We start from the raw sequence: 16,663 nt of genomic DNA, 5'->3' as shown, positions 1-16,663 counted from the left end.
TAGTGCTGAGTGGCAAGAATCCCGCACTATAGGAAGTTGCTTGGCCACAGGAAGGAAGGAGGCGTGACCACGGCCATATGATAAACCTCGGAACCTCATGCTCCAGGCAGGAAGCCACCAGGAAAGGCCACACATCGATTTCATTTTTATCGATGTCCAGAATAAGCAAATCCTAGAGATGGAGAGTAGATGATGGGCTGCTGAGGACTCGGGAGAATTTGGCGGTGATAACTCAAGGGCGTGGGGTTTCCTTTTGATTGTGGTGATGGTCGCACGGCTCTGTGACCCACTAAAAATCAAGGAATCGTGCACTGTAAATGGGTGAATCCTATGGTAGGTGAATTGCATCTCAATGAAGCTGCTACCAAAATTAAAAGGAAAAAGGAAAAACGGGAATAAAGTGAGATCAGTGTAGCCAATTATACATTCTGTTCTTCAACTGTTACTTTGCCAAAAGCCATCAAACAATACAGCTAAAATGGAAGCATATTACCATTTGCAAATAACAACACAACACAACTGACTTGTGACACATGCAGGAAAACCTGGAAAGTCCAGTTTCGCCAGCGGACGGCTGGACCCAAAAAGGCTGGGAGAGTCCAGTTTGGCCAGAGGACAGCCGGATCCAGAAAGGCTGGAAAAGTCCAGATTCGCCAATAGACGGCGGGACCCAGAAAGGCTGGGAGAGTCCAGTTGTGCCAGCAGACTGCCCGACCCGGCAAGGAAGACTGGCATCTAGTGAGGTTAACAGTGCAGGAAGGAAGGAAGGAAGGAAGGAAGGAAGGAAGGAAGGAAGGAAGGAAGGAAGGAAGGAAGGAAGGAAGGAAGGAAGGAAGGAAGGAAGGAAGGGAGGGAGTAGAGAGATAGAGAGAGAAAGAGAAAGAAAGAAAGAAAAAAAGAAAGAAAGAAAGAGAGAGAAAGAGAGAGAGAGAAAGAGAAAAAAGAGAGAGAGAAAGAAAGAAAAGGGAGAAATGGGGGCATGCAGGGGAGGGGGCTGAGGACACAGGGGAGGGTGCTAGGGATGCAAGTTTTCCTGAGCTCTTACAGTTTTCTGCCCCTCTCCTGTCTCACGGGACGTGGGCCACCTGGGGCTTGTGGTTGTTTTGTGCCAAGCTAATATCTTGTTCTTCCCAACAGATGTAAGCCAAATAAGGCTTCTTTGTCCTCCACGGGGAGCAGCACTGGCCTAAAGCTGCAGACACCATTGCAAAGGGAAGTCAGCTTAGGCGAATCTGTTGGTGAAGAATAATTACAACGTGGGGACACAGAAGCTGACATTTCTTGCTGTGGGTGATTTAATGTTGGGCCTCAATATTTCACTCCCCTGTAAGAGTATGACACAGCCACATCCTTCCCTGGACCTGAGGGAGGATAGATGGACTTATCCATCCCATAGGTGTTGCTTGTGGCTGGATGACTTACTTCTGCCAACAAGATTTTCACAGACACGGCACAAGCAGAAGCCTGGAAGTTGTGCATACTGCCAGGCCTGCCCTCTATGGCTTTTGATTTTCCCTATGAGATGCACATGCCCCAGGGAATGGCGGCTCTGGCTGCAGGAAGAGAGGCATGTGGGGCACACGTAGTTCCCATCCTCAACCTAGAGTCAAGCCCAGAGTAGATCAGCCTAAGCCCAGCCATGCCTCGGGTGCAGGAGTGAAGAGCGAATGCTAACTGTCCATGGAATTGACTTTCAAAGGGGCATGTCATGTGCCTCATCCCAGCAACAGTGAAGGTATTTCTCTATTAGTTATTCGGTAAATAATTATTGGCAAACAATGTGCTGGGAAGGTGGAGTGATTTCAGTAGATTTGGCCTCTATTCTCATGGAGCTTCCTTTCTAGAGGGGAAGGCAGATGATGGATGCATAAACATAAATGATTCTAATAGGTTGGTGCAGCAGTCATTGCGGTTTTTGTCATTAAAAGTAATGGCAAAAAAAAAGTGGGGAGGAGCCGGTGCCGCAGTTCATTAATAGTGATGGCAAAAACTGCTATGACTTCTGTACCAACCTAATAGAATAATGACAGGTGTGCAAAATGTGGCAATGGGGAACTTCCAAGTGCTAGGATAGTATCTACCTTCCTGGAGTCAGGAGATAGGGGTTGGCAACCTAACCAAGGTTAAGTCGCAGTGAGGGGTTGGGCAGGGAGCGATATTTCAGTGGAGAGTCCAAGGATGAATTATTAATTAGAGAATAAATCCCTGTGGTGAGAGGGGGAGTGTTTCCAGCACAGAGAAGAGCCTGTGCAAAGGCCGGGGCGGGGGATGGGAGAGGTGAGAGGACACATGTGTGCATCCACTTGAGGGGTGACAAGAGGCTGGAGCTGAGTGGGTTGAGAGGAGGATGTGGAGCCCAGGAAAAGCACCCCAGGCAGAGGGCATAGCAAGGCAAAGGCCCAGAGTCAGGCCTGAAACTGTGTGGTTTGAGGAACTGACAGAGGCCTGTCCGGCAGGAAGGGAATGGCAGAGGGGAGAGACCTTAGGCCAGAGCAGAGGGTAGGGTAGAGGGCAGGGCTGTGCTGGGCACTGTGGGCTATGTGTGGACACTGGCATTTAAGAGGGGAGACCATAGGCCAGGGCAGATGGCAGAGCCATGCTGGGCACTGTGGGCTGTGGATGGGAGCTGGCATTTATGCTCAGGTGATGGCCACATGTTAAAAGATTTTAAGGAGGGAAGTAACATTTGGGATTAATGTGTATTCTGGGAATCTCAACAAAGAAATTCATAGTTTGAATTTTCATAAGATTTCTGCACAGGCAGAGAAAAATAAGATTGTGTCTACAGCTGTGTGATGATCATATTAAAAAATATTTCTCAGTTTTTAAACGTCATTTCAAATGGTGTATTTCTGTCTCACATTGTACATAAGTAGATTGCAAGGTTAATAGAAAGTAGAAAAGTTAACTGAGTTGCATGAATGTAAAAGATATGTCGATTTGAAATCAAAACATGTATTCATTTACTTCTGCTGCAGTTTTCTTGACTGCTGAATTTCATGAGAAGAGATTGTTCAGGCAGGGTCATGGGACTGAAGACCTGGACAATAGCTGGTGCTACCCCTGTTAAAATTGGAGGGTGGCGGAAATGGAACATTGGGGAGGAGCAGGTGCTGCCTTTTAAGTCTATGAGAGTCGTTGAGCTGGAGGTCCACAGAGGAGCTGGTGCTGCCACTGATGTCTCAGGTTGTAGAGCTGAAGACCAATGAAGGAGCCGGTGTTGCTGTTCTTCTGTGAGTGTCGTGGAGATGGAGATCCAGGAATGGGAGGTGTTCTAGTTTGAGGATCTTTTAACTGGAGACCCAGGAGGAGCTGGGGTTGTTTTAATTGGAGAGTCTTGGAACTGGAGATCCAGGGAGGAGCTGGTGTGTTTCAATGAGAGGGTCATGGAGCTGGAGACCTGGGGAGGAGCTGGTGTTTTTTAGTTTGAGGTTCGTGCAGTTGCAGACCTTGGAGGAGTGGGTGTTTCTTTAGTTTGAGTGTCATGCAGCTGTAGAATCCAGGAGGAGCTGACGTTTTTCTAGTATGAGTGTCCTGCAGCTGAAGACCCACAGAGGAGCTGATATTGGTCCAGTTTGAGGGTCATGGAGCTGGAGACCCAGAGAGGAGCTGATGTTGTTCTGGTTTGAGGTTTGTGCACTTGGAGACCCAGAGAGAAGCTGGTGTTTCTTTAGTTTGAGGGTGGTGCAGCTGTAGAACCCAGGAGGAGCTGGAGTTTTTCTAGTATGAGTGTCTTGCAGCTGGAGACCCAGAGAGGAGTTGATGTTCTAGTTTCAGGGTCGTGAGGCTGAAGATTCGGGGAGAAGCTGATGTTGTTCGCCTTTAAGGGTCATGAAGCTGGAAACCCAGAAAGGAGTTGGTGTTGTTCTAGTTTGAGTTTCATGCAGCTTGAGACCCAGAGAGGAGCTAGTGTTTTTGTTTGAGGGCCGTACAGCTTAGAACCTGGGAGGAGCTGGCATTTTTCTAGTATGAGTGTCCTGCAGCTAGAGACACTGAGAAGATCTGATGTTCTAATTTGAGGCTCGTGCAGCTGAAGACTCAGGGAAGAGCTGATGTTGTTCTTGTTTGAGGGTCTTTCAGCTGGAGACTCAGGGAGAAGCTGATGTTGTTCTAGTTTGAGTGTCATGGAGCTGGAGACCTGGGTAGGAGCTGATGTTCTAGTTTGAGAGCTGTGCAGCTGGAGGCCCAGGAACGAGCTGATGTTCTAGTTTGAGGATCATGCAGCTGGAGACCTGGGGAGGAGCTGATGTTTTTCTGATCAGACGGTTGTGCAGCTGGAGACACCAGGAGGAACTGATGTTTTGCTATTTTGAGGGTTGTGGAGCTGGAGAACCGGGGAGGAGCTGGTGCTGCTCTTGTTTAAGTCTGAGGGTCATGAAGCTGGAGATCCAGGAAGGAGCTGATGTTGTTCTAGTTTGAATGTTGTGGAGCTGGAGAAATGAGGAGGAACTGACATTGTTCTAGTTTGAGGGTCATGGAGCTGGAGACCCAGGGAGGAGTTGATGTTATTCTAGTTTGAGGGTAATGGAGGTGGACACCCAGGGAGAAGCTGGTGTTTTTTTAGTTTGAGGGTCATGCAGCTGACCCTCAAACATCCTCAAACTAGAACAACACTGCTCCCCTCTGGGTGTCCAGCTCTACAACCCTCAAACTAAAAAAACACCAGCTCCTTGGGCATCCAGCTCCACGATGTTCAAACTAGATTTAAATCAGCTCCTTCCCAGGTGTCCAGCTGTATGACCCTCAAACTAGAAAAGCCCAGGGACGTTCTTTTAGTTTGCTGCTGTTTTTCTCATTTGAGGGTTGTGCAGCTGGAGACCCGGGGAGAAGCTGATGTTGTTCTAATTTGACAGCAGTGGAGCTGGAGACCTGGAGAGGAGCTGATGCTGTTCTAGTTTGCTGATTGTAGAGCTGGAGACCCAGGGAGGAGCTGTTGTTTTTCTATTTGAGTGTCATGCAGCTGGAGACCCTGGTAGGAGCTGATGTTGTAGTTTGAGGGTTGTGCAGCTGGAGACCTGGGGAGGAGCTGATGTTGTTCTAGTTTGAGGGTCGTGCAGCTGGAGATCCAGGGAGGAAGTGGTGCTGTGGTTCAAATCTGAAGGTCCTGGAGCTGAAATCTGTGAGAGGAGCCAGTCCTGCCTTTGATGTCTTAGGTTGTGGAGCTGGAGACCCACGGAGGAGCCGGTGTTGGTGTTCCAGTGTGAGGGTCAGGCAGCTGGAGATCCAGGGAGGAGCTGATGGTGTTCTGGTTGAGGGCCGTGGAGCTGGAAAACTAGGGAGGAGGTGATCCTTCTGTTGTTTAAGTCAGAAGGTCATCGAGCTAGAGATCTGGAGAAGAGCTGGTGCTGCGTTCAAGTTGGAGGGTCCTGGAGCTTGAGTCACCGGGATGAGATGATGCTGCCACTCATGTTTTAGGTTGTAAAGCTGGAGACCTGTGGAGGAACCAATGTTGCTCTTCTAGTGTGAGGTGTGTAGAGCTGGAGATCCAAGGGTGAGCGATGTTGTTCTAGTTTGAGTGTCGTTCAGCTGGAGACCCAGGGAGGAGCTGGAGTTGTTCAAGTTTGAGTGTCGTTCAGCTGGAGACCCAGGGAGGAGCTGGTGTTGTTCTAGTTTGAGTGTCATTCAGCTGGAGACCCAGGGAGGAGCTGATGTTGTTCTAGTTTGAGGTTCTTACTGCTGGAGGCCTGGGGAGGAGCGGATGTTGTTCTAGTTTGAGGGTCTTGCTGCTGGAGGTCTGGGGAGGAGCTGGTGCTGTTCTAGTTTGAGAGTCGTGGAGCTGGAGATTCACAAATGAGCTGGTGCTACTGTTGTTTAAGTCTGAGGGTTGTGGAGCTGGAGATCCAGGGAAGAGTTGGTGTTGCGGTTCAAGTCTGGGGTCCTGGAACTGGAGCCCCCCCGGAGGAGTTTGTACTGCCACTAATGTCTTAGGTTTTGGAACTGGAGACCTGCAGAGAAGCCAGGCTGGTGATCTAGTTTGAGATTTGTGGAGCTGGAATCCTGGTCAGGAGCCAGTGATGTTGTTTAAGTCAGAGATTCGTGGAGCTCAACATGGAGCTGATGTTGGGGAACTAGAGAGAGAGAGAGAGTTACAGGACGCCACTTGAAACTGTATATGTAGCTGAATCCCAAGCAAATTAAGTCTGGGAGCTTCTCAGTCCTCGTGATCAATGAATTCTTTTTTATCTTACACAGTTTGGATTTGTTTTCTGTCTCATGTGATAGAAAGACCCTGATTAATACCCTCAGAATTGAAAAGCTTAAAAATAAACTAAATGATATTGGTATAATAATAATATAAATTAAACTATGATTATCCTGACAGAGACAAAATCACACACCACACACAATATATATCTTTTAAATCAGTTAGTAAAATAAAATATAAATTGAAAAATAGACCCGTGCAAAGCTATAAAAAGTTATTTCATGGAGAAGCAATGGACAACAGAGATTAATCTGAGAGTTACTATTAATGGAGAAACTTAGAACTCACCATTTTTCCTGTGATGTTTCAGTGCTGATACTGATATTCCATGAGTTCTGACAGCTGAGTTCATTCGCACAGCCTTGTGATGCAGCAGGTGTCACAGAAGGACCCTGTCCCAGCTGGTCCTGCTCCACTGCTATGATGTCCGGCCTCTGATCTCTGTGTCTTGAGGGGAGACCAGGCCCTTGGTCATAAGAATATCCATGGTGAGGTTCTGTGGATGGAACTTCATGGATGTTCCTGATGTTCCTTCCTGATGTTCATCTACCATCCTGCTATTTAATGTATCTTATTTATAACTGTCTTCTAAATATTGAATAGAAATAAAGCATTTGTACAATATGGGTAAGGTATAAAGAATATCAACACATTGGACACAGAGGACCTCCATCAAGTTTAGGGAATAGAATCTGAAGAGATATAACATTGGGTGCTCCCTGGAGGCCCTGCCTGAGTCCTAGTCCCTTCCTTTCTCCTGCAGAGGGAATCACTTCCTGCGTTAGTCTTTAGTATTCCCATACTTTCCTTCACAGTACGTTTCTTTCACCATATATGTGTACATCCCTAAAAAATATGCCATTTAGTTTTGGAACTTTCTGTTGTCTTTTTGAGCAGAGTCTTGCTCTGTTGCCTTGGCTGTAGTTTTGAACATTGATATGAAGAAATTCTCCTGTGTGGTTGCTGCTATACTGCATGGCTCTGAGCATCTGCTCGATGTTTATTTTTCTCCTCCATTCTCTTCCTGAAACCCACCCACATGGACATGATTCATTTTCATTGCAGCGTGATCTCCCTTCATATGAGGGGAGCATGGGAAATGTCTTCATTTCCCTGTGGATAAGTGCTTGGCCACGTTGGGACCCTTAGGACTGTGTTTTGCTAGGAACATTCTTGGGCATTTCTTTTGTACACAAGTGTAAGTTTTTTCTGGTCAGTAGCTTTCAATTTTAAAAATTTCATCCCAGGTAAGAAATGTAATTTTCCTCATAACACGCAACACACAGCCTTTCATACACAAGCATAACAAAAATATATTTCACAACCATTCTTAGCAGTGTCTGGTATTTCTGCTACTCTCCATTCTCCCCAACACTCACATTGACTGGGTTGTGGGATTTTTGCCAGTCTGGCGGGTGTCACGTGAAATCTCCCCCTGTTAGGCTGAGACCCTCTTCATGTTTTTATTAGCCATTTCTCCACATTTCCTCTTCTGTGGAGGAGTGGTTCAACTCTTTTGCCCAGTGTCTGTTTAGTTGTTTGAATTTTTGCCTTTTTCTTTTATTAGTACTATGTTTTTGTGACAGAGTCTCACTCTGTCGCCCAGGCTGTAGTGCAGTGGCACGATCTCAGCTTAGTGCAACCTCCACCTTCTAGGTTCAAGCGATTATCTTGCCTCAGCCTTCTGAGTAGCTGGGACTACAGGCACACGCCACAACATCTGATTAATTTTTGTATTGTTACTAGAGATGGGGTTTCACCATGTTGGCCAGGTTGGTCTCAAACTCCTGACGTCAGAATATTTTCACTGGATATACTATTCTAGGATGAAAGTTTTTTGTTTTTTTTTTTTTTTTTTTCTTCCCTCAGTTCTTTAAATATGTCATGCCACTCTCTCCTGGCTTATAAGGTTTCCACTAAAAAGTCTGCTGCAAGATATACTGGTGTTCCTTAAATGTTATTTGTTTCTTTTCTCTTTCTGCCCTTAGAATTCTCTCTTCATCCTTGACTTTTGGGAGTTTATTAAATGCCTTTGAGGTCATCTTCTTTGGGTGAAATCTACTTGGTGTTCTATAACCTTCTTGCATTTGAATTTTGATATTGTTCTCTAGGTTTGGGAAGCTCTCTGTTACTATCTCTTTAAATAGATTTTCTATGCTTATCTCTCTCTCTACCTCCTCTAATGCTTAGACTTGTTCTCTTGAGGCTATTTTCTAGATCTTGTAGGTGTGCTTCATTGTTTTTATTTTATTTCTCACTTTATAGTTTTTTATTATTTTTTCTTTTGTCTTCTCTGTGTATTTTCAAATAGCCTGTCTTCAACCCCACTAATTATTTCTTCTGCTTGAACAGTTCTGCTGGTAAGAGATCTGATGCATTCTTCAGTGTGTCAATTACATTTTTCAGCTCGAGAATTTTGGCTTGATTCTTAAAAATTATTTCAATCTCTTTGTTAAATATATTTGATAGGATTCTGAACTCCTTCTCTATGTTGTCTTGAGTTTCATTGAGCTTCCTCAAAACAGCTATTTTGAATTTTTTCTCTGAAAGTTCACATATCTCTATCACTCTGAGATTGGTCACTCATGCCTTATTTAGCTCATTTTGTGTTGTCATGTTTTCCTGAATGCTCTTGATGCTTGTGGATGTTGGTCAATATCTGGGCATTAAATAACTAGTTATTTATTGTAATCTCCACAATCTGTGTTTGTGTGTACCCATCTTTCTTTGTTTATTTCTTTTTTTCTGAGACAGAGTCTCACTCTGCCACTCAGGCTGGAGTGCAATGGCATGATCATGGCTCATTGCAGCCTCAACCTCCTGGGCTCAAGCGATCCTCTCACCTCAGCCTCCCAAGTAGCTAGGACTACAGGCACATGCCACCATGTCCAGCTTATTTTTGTTTTTCTTGTAGACACAGGGTCTCAGTATGTTGCCCAGGCTGGTCTTGATCTCATGGATTCAAGTGATCCTCCCTCCTCGGCTTCCCAAAGTGCTGGAATTATAGGCATATAGGCATGAGTCACCACATCTGGGCCCCTTCTTCCTCCTCCTCCTCCTCTTCCTCCCCACCTTCTCCTTCTCCTTCTCCTTCTCCTTCTCCTTCTCCTTCTCCTTCTCCTTCTCCTTCTCCTCCTTCTTCTTCTTCTTCTTTTTTTTGGATGGAGTTTCTCTCTTGTTGCCCAGGCTGGAGTGCACTGGCACAATCTCGGCTCACTGCAACCTCTGCCTCCCGGCTTCAAGTGATTCTCCTGCCTCAGTCTCCTGAGTAGCTGAGATTACAGGCATGTGCCACCATGCCAGGCCAATTTTGTAATTTTAGTAGAGACGGGGTTTCTCCATGTTGGTCAGGCTGGTCTCGAACTCTTGACCTCAGGTGATCGACCTGCCTCAGCCTCCCAAAGTGCTGGAATTACAGGCTTGAGCCACTGCGCCCAGCCTTCCATCCTTCTTGAGAAGGCTATTCCAGTATTCAAAGGAAATTTAGGGTTGTGATCTAAGTCTTTGGTCACTGCAGTCATATCTGCATCAGAGACACCTCAAGCCCAGTAACACTATGACTCTTGCAGATTCATAGAGGTACCAGCTTGGTGGTCTTAAGTAAGATCGGGAGAATTCCCTGGATTACCAGGGAGAGTCTCTTGTTCTTTTCCTTCACTTTCCCCCAAACAAATGGAGTCTCGCTGTCTCCATGCTGAGCTGCCAGGAGTTAGGGGAGGGACAGCATAAACACTCCTGTGACCACCGCACTAGGACTATAGCAGGACGAGCTGCAGACAAAACCCCTCAGACACTGGGTTAAAGAAGGAAGAGGCTTTATTCAGCTGGGAGTGTCGGCAGACTTGCATCTCACGAACCGAGCTCCCAGAAGAAAGAATTCCTGGCCCTTTTAAGGGCTTACAAGTCTAAGGGGTTCTACATGAAAGGGTCGTGATAGATTGAGATCTATAGATAGCACATGTGGTTAGAGTGAGGGGTTAATCTTTTTACCTCAGACCTGGTCATCAGTGGTGCTGGCTGGTCTTGCCACTGACTTCATTCCTGCTGTTTTTCAGCTTTTACTTCTTCCTTCTCTTCAGAGACAGGAAACAGTAAGAGAAACGGCTTCTGTCCTCAGGACCATGCTGGGTCAGACCTGAAGCCAGCCCAGCACAGTCTTCCACAGCCTGCGGCAACTATTGCTTCACTCCCACTGACGTTTATTTAAGACCCAAGTGCTCTTTGCTGAGCAGGAGGTGAAAGCAGCCAGGCTTGTCTTTCTTCTTTCACGGTGCAGGCACCCTTCTGGCCCAGGGTGGGTCTAGAAACCAGGGTGAATCTCAAAATGCTTTCCAGGAGCTAGGGCGTAGAATTGGAAATTTTTGGACTCTGTTTGGTGCTTGATTTTACTGTGAGGGAGCTGACACCCGAGTTAAAGACAGAGTTGTTTTCACTCTTCCCAGTCCTTTCCTCAAGCGGAAGGAGCCTCTCCCCATGGCCACTACCACCCCAGGTCCATGGCAAGAACTGCTTGGCTACCAATGATATTTATTCAAGCCCCAAGGGCTCTTTAGTCAGCAGGTGGCAAATGCGGCCAGGCTTGTGTCTTTCTCTTCAGGGTGGCATATTCCCTTCCAGCCCAGAGCAGGTGCAGAAATGCCATCCAGGAAATAAGACCTGGAATCTGGGACTTAAGAGTCTGCTTGTGCTTTATTTACTATGGCTGAGCTGGTAACCTCATTGCACGACAAAGTCCTCTTTACTCTTCTCTCCCTTTTTTTCAAGGAGGAGTCTCTCTCTGTGGCCACCACAGTTGGAGATGTGCTGGGTCACCCTTAAAACCAGTATGGCTCTGAGTCTCACCCAAGACCCCTGGTGAGTACTGCCTGGCTACTGCTGATATTTATTTAATGCCCATGGGCTATTTAGTCAGGAAGTGAAGAATGCTGCCAGGATGGGGCCCTTTCCTTCCAGGCGGCAGGTTTCCTTCTGGCCCAATGTGTGTCTAGAAATATTGTCCAGGAGCTGGGGCCTAGAACAGGGGAGCTTCAGGACTCTGCTGGGTGAGTTATTTTACTGTGGCTGAGCTGGTACCCAAGTGGCAAGACAAAGTCCTGTTTATCCTCCTCTCTCCTCTCATCCAGTAGAAGGAAGGAGTCTCTCCCTGTGCTGTGAGCTGCACAGCCTGAGGGTGGGTGAGGGTTGACACAAACACTCCCTGGGCTGCCCCCGCCGGTGTCTCACTGGGTCATGTGCATCCCAAGTCCACTGGCTCCAGGGTGTTTCCAGGAATTGCAATCCCTGTGGCCTAGACTGTCTTTCAAGTTTATTTAGGACCCCAGAGCCCTTTAGCCGGCAGTGTGTGGCTTGCCAGAACTCAGGTTCACAGTACTGGGATTGAGGCTTTGCCTTTGCTAGGGCTGGTGTAAATGCTGTGCCTGTGAGTGCCCGCTGAGTGCTGCCCTGTGTTGTTTTCCACTGTGACTGTGCAGCACCGAGTGCCAGTGCAAAGTCCTGTCGTCACTGTGCTCCACCTCTCCCAGCACACAGATTCTCTCTCTGTGCCATGGGGCTGCTGCCGTGGGGTAGGAGATGGGTGATGTTAGCATTTCGAAACTGTCTTTCCTGTCCTCTTCAACGCCTTTTATCTTGAGACGATATTAAAACCAGATACTGCAATTGTTCATCTGATTTTTGGTTCATATGAAGGTGCTTTCTCATCTTGAGAGTTTTCCGTTTTGTGGTCCTGGGCAGGGGTGGGGTCGGGGTGTGGGATGATTGCTGGAGGATTCTACTTGAGCATCTCGCTCCACTTTCCTCTCACCACCTTTTCAATATTGCTAGGAAAGCCCTAGCCAATGCAATAAGATTAGAAAAATAAAGAAGACGTATAATAATCAGAAATAGGTATAATTGGGTCAGGCGAGGTGGCTCACGCCTGTGATCCAGCACAGAGAGGCCAAGGCGGGAGGATCACTTGAGGTCAGGAGGATCACTTGAGGTCAGGAGTTTGAGACTAGCCTGGTCAACATGGTGAAACCCCGTCTCTACTAAAATTACAAAAATTAGCCAGGCTTGGTGGTGGGCACCTGTAATCCCAGTTACTCGGGAGGCTGAGGCAGGAGAATCACTTGAACCCAGGAGGCAGAGGTTACAGTGAGCCAAGATTGTGCCTCAGCACTCCAGCCTGGGCAACAGAGTGAGACCCTGTACCAACAAAAGAAAAAAAGAAAAAAATACAGCCATGAAAAAGAATGAGTTAATGTCTTTGCAGGGACATGGATGAAGCTGGAAGCCATCATTCTCAGCAAACTAACACAGGAACAGAAAACCAAACACTGCATGTTCTCACTCATAGTTGGGAGTTGAACAATGAGAACACGTGGACACAGGGAGGGGAACATCACACACCGGGGCCTGTCAGGGGGTGGGGAGCAAGGGAAAGGAGAGCATTAGGACAAATACCTAATGCATGCAGGGCTTAAAATCTCGATGACGGGTTGATAGGTGCAGCAAACCACCATGGCGCATGTATACCTGTGTAACAAACCTGCATGTTCTGCACATGTATCTCAGAACTTAAAGTAAAATTTTTTAAAAAAATAAATAAGTACAATTATCTTTATTGCTAAGTTTATGATTGCTTCTGTATAATATCCCAAGAAATTTCAGAAAAACTTCTAGAGCGAATAAATGAATTTGTCAGGGTCATGGGATACAAGATTACTGTATTAAAATCATGTATATTCTTGGTTGGGAGCCATGGCTCACTCCTGTAACCCCAGAACTTTGGGAGACAGAGGAGGGAAGATTGCCTGAGCTCACAAGTTCAAGAATAGCCTAAACAATGTGGCGAAACCCTATCTATAAACAAACAAACAAAAATCAAAGGATCAGGGTCCAGAGGGGCTCAGCAGTTTCTACTTTTAGAATCAAGTGTGAGTTTATAATTGGAAATGGTAATGTATATTATGATATTGGAAGAAATCTCACATTTAGGCAGTGTATATTAAATAAAAAATGGGCAAAAGATAATTGGCATTTAGTTTAGTATCTAATTTTTCCACCCCTTTTATTTGTTCATGGAGCTATAAGGGAACACATTGAGAAATTTTACATTTAACATTGGTGTCAATTCTGACCTGTGTATCATAATATTTGCAATCCTGTATGCCTTACTTACTCAAATGAGAGAGGTTTATCTGAAAGCATACACTATAACATAAAAAAGGAAAAACTCTCACATGAAAATGCCAATGTTTTCCCTTTTTGCATCCTTATTTAATCAAAATTGTGAAATGCATTTCATAGCAACTCTGGGAAAATATCCTCATGCCTCATAGGTACTTGTAAGAAAGTAATAAATTTGCTTAGTACAATAAAAGACATCCTGTGAGAGCTCTATAAATACTTGTTGACTGGCTGACTAAAATAATATATACTTTTTCTCATGTGGCTGCAATTGCTAAAGAGGTATTGAACACATTCTAATTGAAATAACTCTAAAAATGCTTTCAATTTTGGGAAAGTTCCACTTTACAAGTAGGAACCTTCATCAAAGATTTATAGCAGTCAAATGAAGTAAACTATAAAACATATCAAAAAGACTATTTGATATGGTGGCAGTAGAACAGAGTTGGTCTTGCTATAATAATTGTATTATTCAGAAAATGCTTGTTTTTAAATTAAGATATTATTACCATGCAAATGGGAATATGAGGGTAACATGAACATATTTATTTTTATTTAACTGATTTATTATTACCCATTTCTATGACTATCAAAGCTCCTATTAGAAGTAAGATGTTAAAAACATTGCAACATGACGGTAACTTTTACACAGGTAAGAATCACCAAATAAAAATATAAAAAAATATATGCAAAGTCATGAGATGGTGAAGCATACATTGTAAGCAATAAATAAATATTGGCACTTTTAGAAATTTGTAATCAACTTTATTGCGATCTAATTTGCATTTTTAAAACCACATCCATTTTGAGTGTACCTTTTAAAATGAGTTTGACAAAAGTCAAACTCTATTATTTACCACCCCAATGGAGATAGAAAGTATTTTTAGAAACCCCAAAGCTTTCTTTATATTCTTTTCCCTAGTCCCAAGTAATAACCAATGTGCTTTTTGAGACTACATACTAATTTTCCTCTTCTAAGTCTCACACAAACTGAATCAAGCAGTATATCCTATTTGATGACTGGCTTCTTTTAATTAGCATAACGTGTTTATGAATGCCATTAAATGTTAACAGTAGTTCCATACTTTCCATTGCTGAATAGTATTCCCTTGTAATAAAATTTTTGCAATGTGTTTATCCATTCACACATTAATTGACATTTGGGTTTTTACCAGGTTTTGGATACTGTGAATAGAGTTGCTATAAACTTTCATATGAGTTTTTGTGTATACATATGATTTCCTTTCCCTGAGATAAACATGTATGAATGGAATTGCTGGGTCATTTGGTATGTGTATATTTAGTTTTATGCATTTTCCTAATTTTAAAGTTTATGGATGATCAGAGTCTTATTATAGTTGCTGCTTAAACGCTGTCTTTAATTCTGGACTTATTTTAACCACTTTTCATATTGTGGCTGTGTAATAACTGAGTAACGGGCTCTGAGATGAGTCTGGAAGTTGGGGAAAATGTTATCTTTCTTGTAACAGTGAATGAAACATTTTACTCCAATTTCTCCTGTCAGTACAAGAACATTCATAGGCTTTCTCAGGCTGTTGTAATGTTTACAGTATGAAATTTGGGGAAATAAATTCATTTTTACCAAATTTCAATGGTTTGTGAGCAGCAGATATGTATAAAACATTTAAGGTAATTGAGAAAGTTTTCTACTTTGCAGACTACACTTTGACTCAGATTTGACTTTGAAAACTTTATTTTTTTTCTTATTATACTTTAAGTTCTTGGGTACATGTGCAGAACGTGCACGGTTGTTACATAGGTACATACGTGCCATGGTGGTTTGCTGCACCCATCAACCCATCTTCTACATTAGGTATTTCTCCAAATGCTATCCATGCCCTAGCCCCCGACCCCCTGACAGGCCCCAGGGTGTGATGTTCCCCTCCCTGTGTCCATGTGTTCTCTTTGTTCAACTCCCACCTATGAGTGAGAACACGCGGTGTTTGGCTTTCCATTCTTGTGTTAGTTTGCTGAGAATGATGGTTTCCAGCTTCACCCATGTCCCTGCAAAGGACATGAACTCATCCTTTTTTACGGCTGCATAGTATTCCATGGTGTATATGTGCCACATTATCTTTATCCAGTCTATCACTGATGGGCATTTGGGTTGGTTCCAAGTCTTTGCTATTGTGAACAGTGCCACAATAACGTATCTCAAAATAATAAGAGCTATTTATGACAAACCCACAGCCAATATCATACTGAATAGGCAAAAACTGGAAGCATTCCCTTTGAAAACCAGCACAAGACAAGGATGCCCTCTCTCACCACTCCTATTCAATATAGTATTGGAAGTTCTGGCCAGGGCAATCAGGCAAGAGAAAGAAATCAAATGTGTTCAGTTAGGAAAAGAGGAAGTCAATTTGTCTCTGCAGATGACATGATTGTATAGTTAGAAAACCCCATCGTCTCAGCTCAAAATCGCCTTAAGCTGCTAAGCAACTTCAGCGAAGTCTCAGGATACAAAATCAATGTGCAAAAATCACAAACATTCCTATACACCAATAACAGACAGAGAACTTTGACATTCATTATCAGTGCTTCAGCTTTGAAACCAGGAGTTCATTAATGAGAAACTAAAGTTGATCCACAAACTACTGTAGTGAAAAAGGGTGACAAGCTAAGAATATATGAGAGACATTTTTATTCATCAGTATTATGGATTTTTCACAAAAATGTGAGTGGTGAAATAAATGGTTTATAGCAGAATACTCATACTCTCACACACGTACACACACCCTTCACATACACAGGTAAACATATTTATTTGTATCATTTGTTTAGAATTCTATGTAAAGAATTTTATTTTATTATTATTATTATTATTATTATTATTATTATTATTATTATTATTTTTTGAGATGGAGTCTTGCTTTGTCGCCCAGACTGGAGTGCAGTGGGGCGATTTCGCCTAACTTCAAGCTCCGCCTCCCAGGTTCATGCCATTCTCCCTCCTCAGCCTTCCGAGTAGCTGGGACTATAGGCACCCGCCACCACACCCGGCTGATTTTGTTTTTGTATTTTTAGTGGAGACGGGGTTTCACCGTGTTAGCCAGGATGGTCTCAATCTCCTGACCTCGTGATCTGCCCGCCTCCGCCTCCCAAAGTGCTGGGATTACAGGCGTGAGTCACCGCTCCCGGACATAAAGATTTTTTAGAGATTACGATTACGAAGTTTCAGCTCAAAAAGATTAAATGTATTTAACTTAAAAGTAAAATAAAATAAAATAAAATAAAATATTATGGTAAGCTAGGTGAACAAAAACA

The sequence above is a fragment of the Papio anubis genome, chromosome 5, assembly GCF_008728515.1.
Source record: "Papio anubis isolate 15944 chromosome 5, Panubis1.0, whole genome shotgun sequence".
NCBI lineage: Eukaryota > Metazoa > Chordata > Mammalia > Primates > Cercopithecidae > Papio > Papio anubis.
This window is presented reverse-complemented; position numbering follows the sequence as displayed.